Below are 12,847 nucleotides of genomic sequence, written 5' to 3'. Positions count from 1 at the left end.
TCAATAATCCATCAGATAACAGATTTGAGAGGAAAGATACAAGGATTAAAACTTCATCAGCAGATCAGGAATGAAGACTAGTGTCCAAAAGCAAGTTTTGGGAATAAAGCACACTGGGGCATTAAATTTACCACCACAGATCAGAATCAATTCCATATGGTTGTATACTTCTCCTGTTTAAAAAAAACAGCACACTTTATTATCAGAGTAGGCAATGAGATCCAATTGTAAGCAAGATTTTCTGAAGATTGAAAATGTAGATTACTCACCTGTAACTGGAGGTTCCTTGAGGTGTATGGTTCCTATCTGTATTTCACATATAAGATATGTACGTGCAGCATGTATACAAGTCCATGATTTTATAGTAAGCCGTGTCCACTGGTCTCCTTACATGCCATGGCTAAAGTCATGCTCCAAACTGAGGTGATAAAGAACAGGATGAATCAACACCCTTACAGTTCCTACTCTTATGACAAATCCAACTGATACACAGCAGAGGAGATGGAAGGTGGGTAGCTAAATGGACCACTCATCTCAAAGACCCTCAGTGGCAAATAAGTACCCTCCATTTCTTCCTAGAGTGGTGGTTCCAATGTGTATTTGAAATATGGGAGATTATCAAGCAGTGGTCAAAACAGGAGGTGGGTGTGAGGACGCAGAAGTGATTGCTGTGGAGACAGCAGTATTACAATCAGCTATGTCTGCAGTACAAGACTGAACCAAGGAGTAATGACTTATGAAGGCGTGCATGAAGCTCCAAGTAGATGCCTACATATTTCTAGTAGAGGTACATGTTTCAGAGATGGAGAGGTGTTTGTGCTTGCTTGTGTGAAGGTGGCGGGGGGGGGGGGGGAGGGGAAGGGTGCAGAGATGTGAGCTAGTTGACAGCAAAGGATAACAAAACAGATATCCATTTTCAAAGTCTGCACCAGTATTGCTTGACCCCTTGATCTCGGTTATAGCGACACAGATGGAGGTGTCTTAAGAACATTTTTGTAAGCAAAAGGTCAGTTCACTTTAGACATCCAGAGAAGGAACTCACCTCGCTTCATCTGTGTCATGAGGATTAGGCAACAATAAGATCGCCAAGTGGATGACTGGATTCATAAAATGCCAACTACTTTTGGAATGATTCTTTGGTGGGCATGTAGCAAGATTTTCTCTTTATGGAAGATAGTATACGGAGGGTCAGTCATGAGTGTAGCAAGCTCAATACCTCTTCTAGCTGACTGCAATTAGAAAAACCACTTTCATTGACAGATGGGGCTATAAATCATGTGGTTAGAAGGTCAAAGGGAGGTCTGGTGAGAGACAAAAAGAACAAAACTGGGTTTCCACTGGGGCACAGTCTTTACCAATGGTGGTGGGAAGGATTAAGGCAGTTTTTTAAATGTTTATTTTTATTTTATTTTTTTTTTAAATAAGAGCAAGTATTCACTGGAGACTGAAAAGCATTGATGGCTACTAAATTAACCAGAACAGAGATAAACCCCAAGTCCTCAGGGTAAGCAGATATTTTCAGGACAGAGATCCCAGCAAATTCTGTAGATAAGTGGTGTTGCTGAGCTCAAGAGAAGAAATGCCTCCATCTTGCTGAATAGCATCTCCTAGGAGAGTGCCTATGGTAGATTGAACCAATTCTAGAACATGGACATTCTTAATCCAATGCCCATCCAAATATCATGTTTTCAGTTGCAGTAATTTCAGATTGGGATGCATTTAAAGGTCCAGAAATGGGGGAGGGGCAGGAAAGGAGAGTGAGTTTGTAAGTGGATGAGCCAAGAGCTTCAGTATATCTGTAAACCAGAACTGTCTCAGCCAGCTGGAAACAATAAGAATCAGTTGAGTCCAGACAGATTTTTCTTAAGACTTGTAATATTAATGGAATAGGAGGGAAAGCATACCTCACTCATAATATGAAGCGGTTCTGGAGAAGTATAGAGGAAAGGGTCCAGAAAAGGCATGTCCCCTGGTTTACACAGAGGTCTTCACCCAAATTGTGGATATCCCATTTTTAGTTTGCAAAATACATATCTGCAGAGATTAGAGAGCTGTGCATCCAGGTAAATATACTGCTGAAAGGATTATCTGATGACTTATGCACCATTCCCTCCCCTTCCTCCCCCCCCCAAAAAAAAATCAGATTCTGTAGACAGGGAGGGTTCTTGTTCCCCTCTACTTGTTAATACAGAAGCTAGCTGTCATCTTGTCAGATATTATTCAGACATACTGGGATCAGAGGAAGACACCACAGGCTCATGGATCAACCTCAGTTCTAGTAAACATATGAATTTGGGACTTCAAAGGGGCATCTGTAATGATGGTTGCAATGGGAGCTGGTGCAAGGAAAGGGATTCCCCAACCAAACTTCCCCTGTATTTGTCCACCAGACAAGATTGTGTCCAAAATCTTGGACTGAAAGGTCACTTTGTCATGGATTCTGAATCTCTCTGGTGAGGACACAGAACAGGCTAGCAATCAAAGGCTGAGCCTGGGAAATCATGTCATAGATGCATAAGACTATGTAGCCAAGAAGAGAAAACCAAGTTCTAAGTGAAGTCAGATGTCTGAGAATGACCTGGCTTATGAAAGTACTTGTGCCCTGTAACCTCAAAAGGTAAATAAGCTCTTGCTGTGAACAGAGTCCAGTGATGCCCCCATGAAAGCAGCCACCAAAGGTTTAAGCTAAAGAAGATAGAACTCTCTCACACACACATATACAGACAAGCAAGCACACACTCATTCACACCTATTCATTGCTTCCCTCAGGCAATCACACACTTACACAGACATATAAGTTGCAGAAGGACGCAAGGCATGTGGATCCTGGGGGTCTGTCTCCTCATCAGGGCTGGGGAAGCTGGTCAGGAGGAAAGACACTGGAGGGGAGCTTCTCAGGATCAGTGGAAGGAAAAAAAAAAAAAGAGAGAGAGAGAGAGAGAGAGAGAGAGAGAGAGAGAGAGAGAGTCTCACATGTGCTCCTTCTCTTTATATAGTGTCTGAATGGCTCCTGTGACTCATTCACCTTGTCATCAGGGAGCATGCCCAGACTTCCCTTTATCCAGCAGAAAGCATACCCAGACTGTGATGACTCCTTGCCATGAGGTCCATTGTTCCAAGCCTTCTTCAAACACACTCACACTCTCTCTCCATTCACTCAGGGGAGAATGCACCTTAGGGAAAGTTACAAGCAAGGTGGCTGCATGTTACAAAGATTACAAAGTTGCAGTTTACAGTAAGTTTGAGAGTTAAACAGATTGCAAAGACTGACAAGGATCACAATAAGTTGCAGTTTAAAACCTTAGACTTTACAGTTTGGTGTAGCTTTAGAAAATCTATGTATATAAATCTAGTGAGCTCAGGTGGAGGCTTTTTTATGCAACAGGTTATATGCAAATCTTTCATTGAATGGAGTTTAGCTATGAATAGTTGAGCTCTATCAAAAGACAGATCCTCCACTTTGGTTTTCAGTTCCCTGGGAACACCAGATGACTGCAGCCAGGAAGCATGGCTCATAACCATCACCATTGCCATTGACTAGGCCACCGTGTCTGCTACGCCCATCAACACTTGAAGTGCCAAGCAGGAAATGGATTGGCTCTTTCATAATGGACTGCACCTGTAGCCTTTTTTTTTTTTTTTGTTCTGAGAGGTCACTGAGCAACTCCTGAAGTTTGGTGTAATTGGAATAGTCATTCCAAGAGGCCTGTGCAGTTGGAAATTCCAAACTAGAGCATAGCTGAGGAAGACCTTCCTCCCGAAGATGTCTAGTCTTTTGTGCTCCTTGTCCTGGGGAGTTGATCTATACTGCGATTAGTGGGGAACAGAATCAACAACTAAAGAATTTGGCTGCAGATGCAAAAAAACCACACCACAACAGGAAATCCATGTCCTTCACAGGGACAAAACATTTTCTGTCAGGTCTGAAGTTGGGGGGTGGAATAGAGGCCAGCATTTTCTATATAGCCTCTGGGAGCTCCATGATGGACTCATTTGTCATATGAAAGCCATTTGTTTGTAATGCCATGTTGGAAGACATGGAAAGCTATAGACTCCTTATTAGTTTGTACTGGTTTTCCTGACTCTCTTGTAAGGGTATGTCTTGTGACTGCGCTACCCTTTTGAATAACTCCTGAAATTGTTTCAGGTCATCAGCTGATGGAGAAGAAGAGGATGGCAACACCACTTCACCTGGGGAGGACCAAGATTGCTCAAGAGGGCACTGGTTGTCTGAGTCCAACTGAGGTATGTAATCATCCTCTTCTACTAGAATGTTTTGAATGGTGGCTGACAGCGGAGGAAGCGGGGGAAAAGGAGGAGAGAGAGCTAGAGTGGACTGAATCATTTGTGGAGGAGATTTAGCTGGGGGTGAGCATCGGGGTGTGCATCAGGATAGGCACAGTTGAGTGGCAAGATCACTGCCAATTACATGGTCACGAGCGATATTAGCCCCATGGTTCCCAGAGTGGCCACTGGGGTTGATACTGCTGGGGCAGATATGGCCATGGATGACTTAGCCAAGAAAATTGGAAAGAGTAGTATGAAGGTCTGTGACTGCTTGAGTGCCACAAGCTCACTGAAGCTCCTGGTGAGGAATGCAGTGAGCAAAATGGACTGTCCTGTCCCATGCCAGGTCTGGTACCTGAAGATGATGTCATGGGAGGGAACAAGATGTTTTCGGAGGGCTACATTCCACAATCCTAGGGAAATGGGGAGGCGTCTTATTAGTCAGCACTGGTGAGAGGAAGGCACCGATGATGGTGGTGTCCGATGCTGAGGCTGAGGTTCATTCCATTTATACTTTGGCGCCTGCAGTTGAAGGTGCCTGCTTAGGTGCCGTTCTGTGCCAAGAGGCCAGTAGTTGTGCTGCTGTGGTATCTTTCAGCACCAGAAGAGGTGGTATAGTCATGGGTGCCAGTGTTAAGTGCCAGCCTGGTGCCCTTTCTTTTGGGTTTTGGCTCAGCGTCTTTGGTCGGTGCCATCTTTTGTCTATGTGCTGTGCTGGATATGGACAGCACCAGTAAGCACCCGGCTCATGAAGAGGACAGCATGGCAGACAGGGAACACACTGGAGAGGCCCAGGACTTATGTGAATACCTTATGGGCATCTTTTTCTCGGTATTACACATTTCGAGGGGGCCGCTGTTTTGGCTTCTGGCAGTTGAAGAGATTTCTGCCAGAGAAAATTTTTGAGCTTTATTTCACATCCTTACTGGCCCTGGCAGTCATACTTTGGAAAAATGGGCACTGCTGTGCCACATGGCCTTCACCTAGGCACTTTACACATAAGGCATGTGCATCTGAGATGGATATCGAGTATCTGCAGGAATCATTTTTTAAAGCCAGGGAGCCTGGCATAATGCTGACTGGGGCTAAGAACTTGGAGCAAGAACCAAACGAAGAGAGACAATGGATTTCAGGAAGACGGATTTTGGTAAGCTCAGAGAGCTGACAGGTAAGGTCCCATGAGAATCGAGACTGAGGGGGAAAAATAACTGAGGAGAGTTGGTAGTCTGTCAAAGGGACATTGTAAAGGGCCCAAAAGCAAGATATGTCAGAAAGATAGAAAATATGGCAAAAAGACCACATGGGCTTAACCACGAGATCTTGCATGATCTAAAAATAAAAAAGGAGTCATATAAAAAATGGAAAGTAGGACAAATTACAAAGGATGAATATAGGCAAACAGCACAGGAATGCATGGGGCAAGATTAGAAAGGCAAAGGCACAAAATGAGCTCAAACTAGCTATGGGAATAAAGGGAAACAAGACGACTTATAAATACATTAGAAGATTTATAAATACATTAAAAAAAGATTTATAAATACATTAGAAGCAAGAGGAAAACCAAGGAGAGGGTAGGCCCACTGGTCAGTGAGGACTGAGAAACAGTAACAGGAAACTTGGAAATGGCAGAGATGCTCAATGACTTCTTTGTTTCGGTCTTCACTGAGAAGTCTGAAGGAATGCCTAACATAGGGAATGATAGTGGGAAAGGGGTAGATTTAGAAGATAAAAATAAAAAAAGAACAAGTTAAAAATCACCTAGAAAGTTAGATGCCTGCAAGTCACCAGGTCCTGATGAAATGCATCCTAGAATACTCAAGGAGCTGATAGAGGAGGTATCTGAGCCTCTAGCTATCATCTTTGGAAAATCATGGGAGACAGGAGAGATTCCAGAGGACTGGAAAAGGGCAAATATAGTGCCCATCTATAAAAGGAAAATAAGAACAACCCAGGAAACTACAGACCAGTTAGTTTAACTTCTGTGCCAGGGAAGATAATGGAGCAATTAATTAAGGAAATCATCTGTAAACACTTGGAAAGTGGCAAGATGACATGGAACAGCAAGCATAGATCTGTAAAGAACAAATCATGTCAAGCCAATCTGATAGCTTTCTTTAACAGGATAACGAGTTTTGTGGATAAGGGAGAAGCAGTGGATGTGGTATACTTAGACTTTAGTAAGGCATTTGATACAGTCTCACATGATATTCTTATAAATTAACTAGGGAAATACAACTTAGATGGGGCTACTATAAGGTGGGTGCATAACTGGCTGGATAACTGTACTCAGAGAGTAGTTATTAATGGTTCATAATCCTGCTGGAAAGGCATAACAAGTGGGGTTCCACAGGGGTCTGTTTTGGGACCGGCTCTGTTCAATATCTTCATCAACAATTTAGATATTGGTATAGAAAGTACGCTTATTAAGTTTGCAGATGATACCAAGCTGGGAGGGGTTGCGACTAATCTGGAGGATAGGGTCATAATTCAAGATGACCTGGACAAATTGGAGAAATGGTCTGAGCTAAATAGGATGAAGTTTAATAAAGACAAATACAAAGAGCTCCACTTAGGAAAGAACAATCAGTTTCATACATACAGAATGGGAAGCGACTGTCTGGGAAGGAGTACGACAGAAAGGAGTCTGGGGGTTATAGTGGACCACAAGCTGAATTTGAGTCAGCAGTGTGGTGCTGTTGCAAAGAAAGCAAACATGATTCTGGGATGCATTAATAGGTGTGTTGTGAGCAAGACACAAGAAGTCATTCTTCCGCTCTACTCTGCGCTGGTTAGGCCTCAGTTGGAGTATTGTGTCCAGTTCTGGGCACCACATTTCAAGAAAGATGTGGAGAAGCTGGAGAGGATCCAGAGAAGAGCAACAAGAATGATTAAAGGTCTAGAGAACATGACCTATGAGGAACGCTGAGAGAATTGGGTTTGTTTAGTTTAGAAAAGAGAAGATTGAGGGGGGATGTGATAGCAGTTTTCAGATATCTAAAAGGGTGTCATAAGGAGGAGGGAGAAAACTTGTTCATCTTGGCCTCTGGGGATAGAACAAGAAGCAATGGGCTTAAACTGCAGCAAGGGAGGTTTAGGTTGGACATTAGGAAAAAGTTCTTAACTGTCAGGGTGGTCAAACTCTGGAATAAATTGCCCAGGGAGGTTGGGGAAACTCCATCTTTGGAGCTATTTAAGAGTAGGTTAGATAAATGTCTATCAGGGATGGTCTAGACAGTATTTGGTCCTGCCATGAAGGCAGGAGTCTGGACTCAATGACCTTTCGAGGTCCCTTCCAGTCCTAGTATTCTATTATTCTATGAATGAAGGAAACCCATGGAATAAGAGATTTTTTTTTCCAAACTACAGGTTGAACCTCCAAAATCTGAGACTCTCTGGTCTATAAACATTCGTGGTCCAGCAGAACCACAGATATTGCTAGATCAGAGAGCCCAGTGCCCACGAGTGCAAACCAGCTGGGAGCCCCATCCCCAGAGAGCCCTAGCTGGGAAGGGCAGAAGAGGGACCAGCAAGTCCCATCCTTGGGGAGTCATGGCTGAGCAAGGCAGCAGCAGGGCACCCAGCAGCTAAAGGGGACAGCCATCAAGCCCCATCCCTGGGGATCTCTGGCAGAGTGTGCTAGAAGCAAAGCAGCCAGAACCCAAGTCCAAGCCCTGGAGGCTGGAGTCCAGTGGCAGTGGAACAAAGCCAGCTGCAGGGAGGGAGTGTGTCCTGGAAGGCCAGTGGCAGTGACCTCTCCTGATGCAGCAAATTCCCTCATTCAGGACAGGTCAGGTCCCAAGGGTGCCGGACAAGGAAGGTCCAACCTATATAACTAACATACATTAGTAATTCTAAAACTGACTAAACTACAACTAACTATATATTTCTATCTTTTTCTCAGCTGAAGAAAGCACTGCTAGAAACTTCATCTTCTGCCAAGGACGGTACATAAAAGAGCATAAGAATGGCCATACTGGGTCAGACCTAAGGTCCATATAGCCCAGTATCCTGTCTGCCAACAGTGGCCAATGCCAGATGCCCCAGAGGGAGTGAACAGAACAGAGAATCTTCAAGCAATCCTTCTCTTGTCATGCATTCCCAACTTCTGACAGAGGCTAAGGACACCACGGATGGACAGAACCTCCATGAATTTATCTTGTTCTTTCTTGAACCCTGTTAAAGTACTGGTCTTCACAACCTCCTCTGGCAAGAAGTTCCACAGGCCGACTGTGCATTGTGCGAAGAAAAACTTCCTTTTGTTTGTTTTAAACCTGCTACCTATTAATTTCATTTGGTGACCCCTAGTTCTTACATTATGGGAACAAGTAAATAACTTTTCCTTATTCACTTTCTCCATATCAATCATGATTTTATATATCTCGATCATATCTCCCCCTTAGCCTTCTCTTTTCTAAGCTGAAAAGAACTGAGGGACACTAATGCTATGCGTGCAGCTAATGCATGAAAACAGCATGAGATGGTTGCTGTGCATGCACGGTGTGTGAAGGCACTGCTAGGCTAAAAATCTCCAGTCAACGGCATGAGGACGCACCGACACCTGAATGGAGCACCCATAGGAACACTACTCAAAAGGAGAGCCAAAGTTTACAATATGTTTACTGAAGTGACACAAGAGGAGCCAAGGACTTCAAAGTTTCAGACTCAGCTCATGAAGCAATAAGGAGAAACTAGGAAGGCATCAGTCTGCACCATCCGTTATAACTTTACTACAGAGCTCAAAGAGACGTACAGTACATGCAAACCCAACAGAGACTAACTGCAAAGAAAAGATGAGGTTATTCACCTTCCTGTAACTGACGTTCTTCAAGATGAGTATCCCAAGGGGTGCTCCACAGTGGGCGTAGGTGCATCCCAGCAGGTCAAAGCAAATTTTTGATAGCAGTGCACTGGGGCCACGCATGCACGGCGCGTGCAGGCCCTCCCGGTGCCATTGATCAGGGACATCTCTTGAAGAAGAATTCCAGACTAATGAGCATAACACACATAAGGACCAGCACTATGTTTCTCTGCATAAACAGGATAGCAGAGGGAACAGCACTGCAAGATTCTCCTGTTGTGGTCCATCAACATGACTCCAGTAAAAAGAGCAAAGCCTATCAGTAGTAAGAGTCATTATATGTTAACGAATTACAACATCTAAGAATGTAAGAACAGCTAAAACCAAAGACATAGCTATCTCAGTAGCTTGTCTTCCCACAGAAGCCAGGTGCCCAGAGGGACCTAACAGAACAGGTAATCATCAAGCGATACAAACCCAGTTGCCCATTCTCAGATTAATATACAAACATCCATTCTGTGTCAGACCAAAGGTCCATCTAGCCCAGTATCCAGTCTGCCGACAGTGGCTAACACCAGATACTCCAGAAACAATTAACAGAACCAGGTAATCATCAAGTGATCCCTCTGCAGTCATCCATTTTCAGCCCAACAGCCACTAGGGACACCATTCCTACCCATTCTGGCCAATAAGTATTGGTGAACTTAATTTATGTAGCCCCTTTTTTAACCTTATTATAGTCTTTGACTTCACAACATCACTGGCAAGGAGGTCCACGGGATGACTCTGCACTACATGAAGAAAAACTTCCCTTTGTTTGTTTTAAACCTGCTACCTATTAATTTCATTTGGTGACCGACCCTTAGTTCTTATATTATGGGAACAAGTAAATAACTTTTCCTTATTTACTTTCTCCATACCTGTCATGCTTTTATAGACCTCTATCATACACCCCCTTAGTCTCCTTTTTTTTTTTTTTTTTTAAAAAAGCTGAAAAGTCCCAGTCATTTGGCTGGGAAGTCTTCAGCTTTTGGCAAGAAGAGGCCAGGAAGATCATTGCTGCCCATGCTGGCTAACAGCCATTGATGAACATATCCAGGTGTTTTGTTTTGTTTTTTAACCCTGTTAAAGTCTTGGCCTTCACAATATCATCTGGAAAGGCTGACTGTGCATTGTTTTAAAAGGGATGGTTTAGAACTTGTTTAAATATATGGATTTAGTTATGTTAATGCCACCTCCTTCTGTGGACAACTATTTCAGTTTAAAAGTGCCTTGTGAATACTAATAAGGATGCCTCGTGTTGCATCAGTAGCTGTAAGGAATCATGTTGAGCTACAAGTTTTATAAGGCCCTACCCTTATAAGATACCCTTTATGTACATGAGAAAAGTAATAAGATATGGGATATTCCTTAATTTCTTAATGTGAAGTAAGCAGCAGCTGATATCCGAAATATTAGTGGAAACTCTTATATAAAGTTACACATACAATAATATAGGTAGCAGGGACAGGAGTAGGGAAAAGTATTCAGATGATTTATCTAAAAAGTATCATTTTTTCTATCGTATTATAATATCTAAATATGGTCTTACCACTTGGAAGCCATTGCTGATCAACAATGTAAACTGTTAGTGCACCACACTTAAAACGGATCCATCATGACGTTCTTTCCATGAGTCCAATTTGTACTTTCATGTCCTCAAAGCACAACGATGCGTATAGATAAAGATGAGTCACCTGGTATGTAGCTGAACAAGGGTAAAGGTCTCCAGATACAGTACAAAGAAATGAAGTGTAAATAGCTGAAAGAAAAGAGGGGTAAAGGGGAAAATAACTCAGTCATTTCTCATAGTAGGTTGCAATTAAGAGAGAGTTAATCACAATAGCCATAATTTTTCATGGGGAACCTTAAAACATAACTTTTTAAAAATGAAAAGCCACAATAAAAGATAAATCTTAGATTTCAGAATTAGAAATCTTTCTTCAGAAATTAGATATTAAGTTTTTTCCTAGAACAGAAAATTAGACACTGATCTTTTCAGATCCCAACTGTTTAAAAGGATCAGATCTCTCAGATTCAGTTTCATATTTTATGGAAATGTGTAAATACATGAGAAAGACAGTATACCTATTAAGTTTTACATATATTTGAAACAGAAAAACATCAACATTTACAAGTGTATATGAACTCCCATTATTGAGAGAAATTCTATTCAGGAATATGTATACTGTATCTGTGGAATTAATCGCTTTACAAGAATGACAAACACACAATGTTAACTGCAGCTGTGTCTACTTAGTGAGGCTTCACAAAATTTGTGAGCTTAAGAGGTTCCCCTACGGTGGAAATGTGCTTACAAGTTATACGCATGTTGCAACTTGCCTGCTCTACAGGGTTTGGGTTTTTTTGTTCTCCTTCTATACTACCAAACTACAGCACACACTGTTTTACTGAATATTAAGGATAATAATTAATTTTACCCTGGAGGCAGATCAAGAAAATTAACTTTCATCAATTCAGGTCTTAACATGCAACCGCAGTCTGTATCTCCTGTTCATTTAGTTCTCATAAGCAGAATTTTTTTGCTCATTGTATGAAAGATTACAGGAATATAAACAGAACTGTATTCAAAGAACCATTTTATCAGAGTTCAGAGGCAACACGCATTTACTGGTTTCCTCTTAGCGGTAAACAATGGGAAACCAGTTTTCCAGGGGAAACACACCCCCTATGAAACATGATCCACTTAAAACACACACACACACACACACACACACACACACACACACACCCACCCACCCACCCACCCACACCCACACACACAGAGTTCTACTTCCTAATCAAGAGTTTTCCCTGGGCACAAGATAAAAAAAAATCTAGTTAATATGTACAGAATTAAAAAAAAAATTAAAACGTACATTACATCCAGAAGACTGAGATTTCCAAAAAATTGGGGGGGCTGTCTGCTCAGAGGAAACCTAAGGTTTTGTAACATTAGAAGCAAGTTATATAAACTAAGATACAATGTACTGCTTTAACAAAACAAGCCAAGTTGTTAGTATGACAGATTTCTTTACAAAAAGTTGTAAACATCCTTATAAAATTTGAAGGGACACTATTATTAATTTTACTTCTCTCCAATTTTTGCCTATTGGAGAGGTTACTGTAACTGCTCTTTCAAATAAAACATAGAGGCATCCCCATTTTTTCCAGTTTGTTTACTTTGTACGTTTAACAGCACTTAATGCAGAATTAGCTTCATTGCTCTCCTTACAGTCAGAACCAGATCCCAAACCCATTGAAACAAACTGAAAATTTTAACTCCAATGGCAGCAGAAAACATCCTCACATCTTGTCTTCATAGCAAAATTGCACAGATTTCACTTTAAATTGTTGTTTTAAAATTAAACTGGTGCAAAGCTTAGAGTGGACCCTTATCTCACTGTGGGAGTGGACTTTTTTCGGTTTTGCTTACATAGATATGGAACAGATTTAGGCCAACCCCTCCAACCTCTACACACTTAAAAGGGTCCACAAAAGGGTTTGCAATAGTTTAGGTTCACAGATTAGGTGATATTAAGATGACCAGATAGCAAGTGAGAATAATGTGGATGGGAGGGAAGGGGAGATAGGCACCTACATAAGACAAAGCCCCAAATATCAAAACTGTCCCTATAAAAAGGGGCCATCTGGTCACCTCCGGTTTTTGTTTGTTTGTTTTTTTAAGCTCTCACTATTCATGAGTTTCTTCCGTACAGAACA

General features: G+C 42.0%; 1 protein-coding gene across 3 annotated transcripts in view; it reads right to left on the bottom strand.

The window, feature by feature from the left end:
• The window catches only part of FRYL (FRY like transcription coactivator), a 389,109-nt gene that overhangs the window by 344,243 nt on the left and 32,019 nt on the right, over nt 1–12,847 (bottom strand). For 2 of the 3 annotated variants that reach the window (XM_075930454.1, XM_075930452.1), the window contains one exon: nt 10,677–10,886. The gene's annotated coding sequence lies outside the window, so the exon portion shown is untranslated. Of the gene's footprint in view, nt 1–269; nt 419–10,676; nt 10,887–12,847 lie in introns of all 3 variants that reach the window. The other variant, XM_075930453.1, reaches the window with a different exon arrangement.

Source organism: Pelodiscus sinensis, chromosome 5 (assembly GCF_049634645.1).
Source record: "Pelodiscus sinensis isolate JC-2024 chromosome 5, ASM4963464v1, whole genome shotgun sequence".
Taxonomy (NCBI): Eukaryota; Metazoa; Chordata; order Testudines; family Trionychidae; genus Pelodiscus; species Pelodiscus sinensis.
Note: the sequence above shows the minus strand (reverse complement) of the source record. Positions and strands in the feature narration are given on the sequence as shown.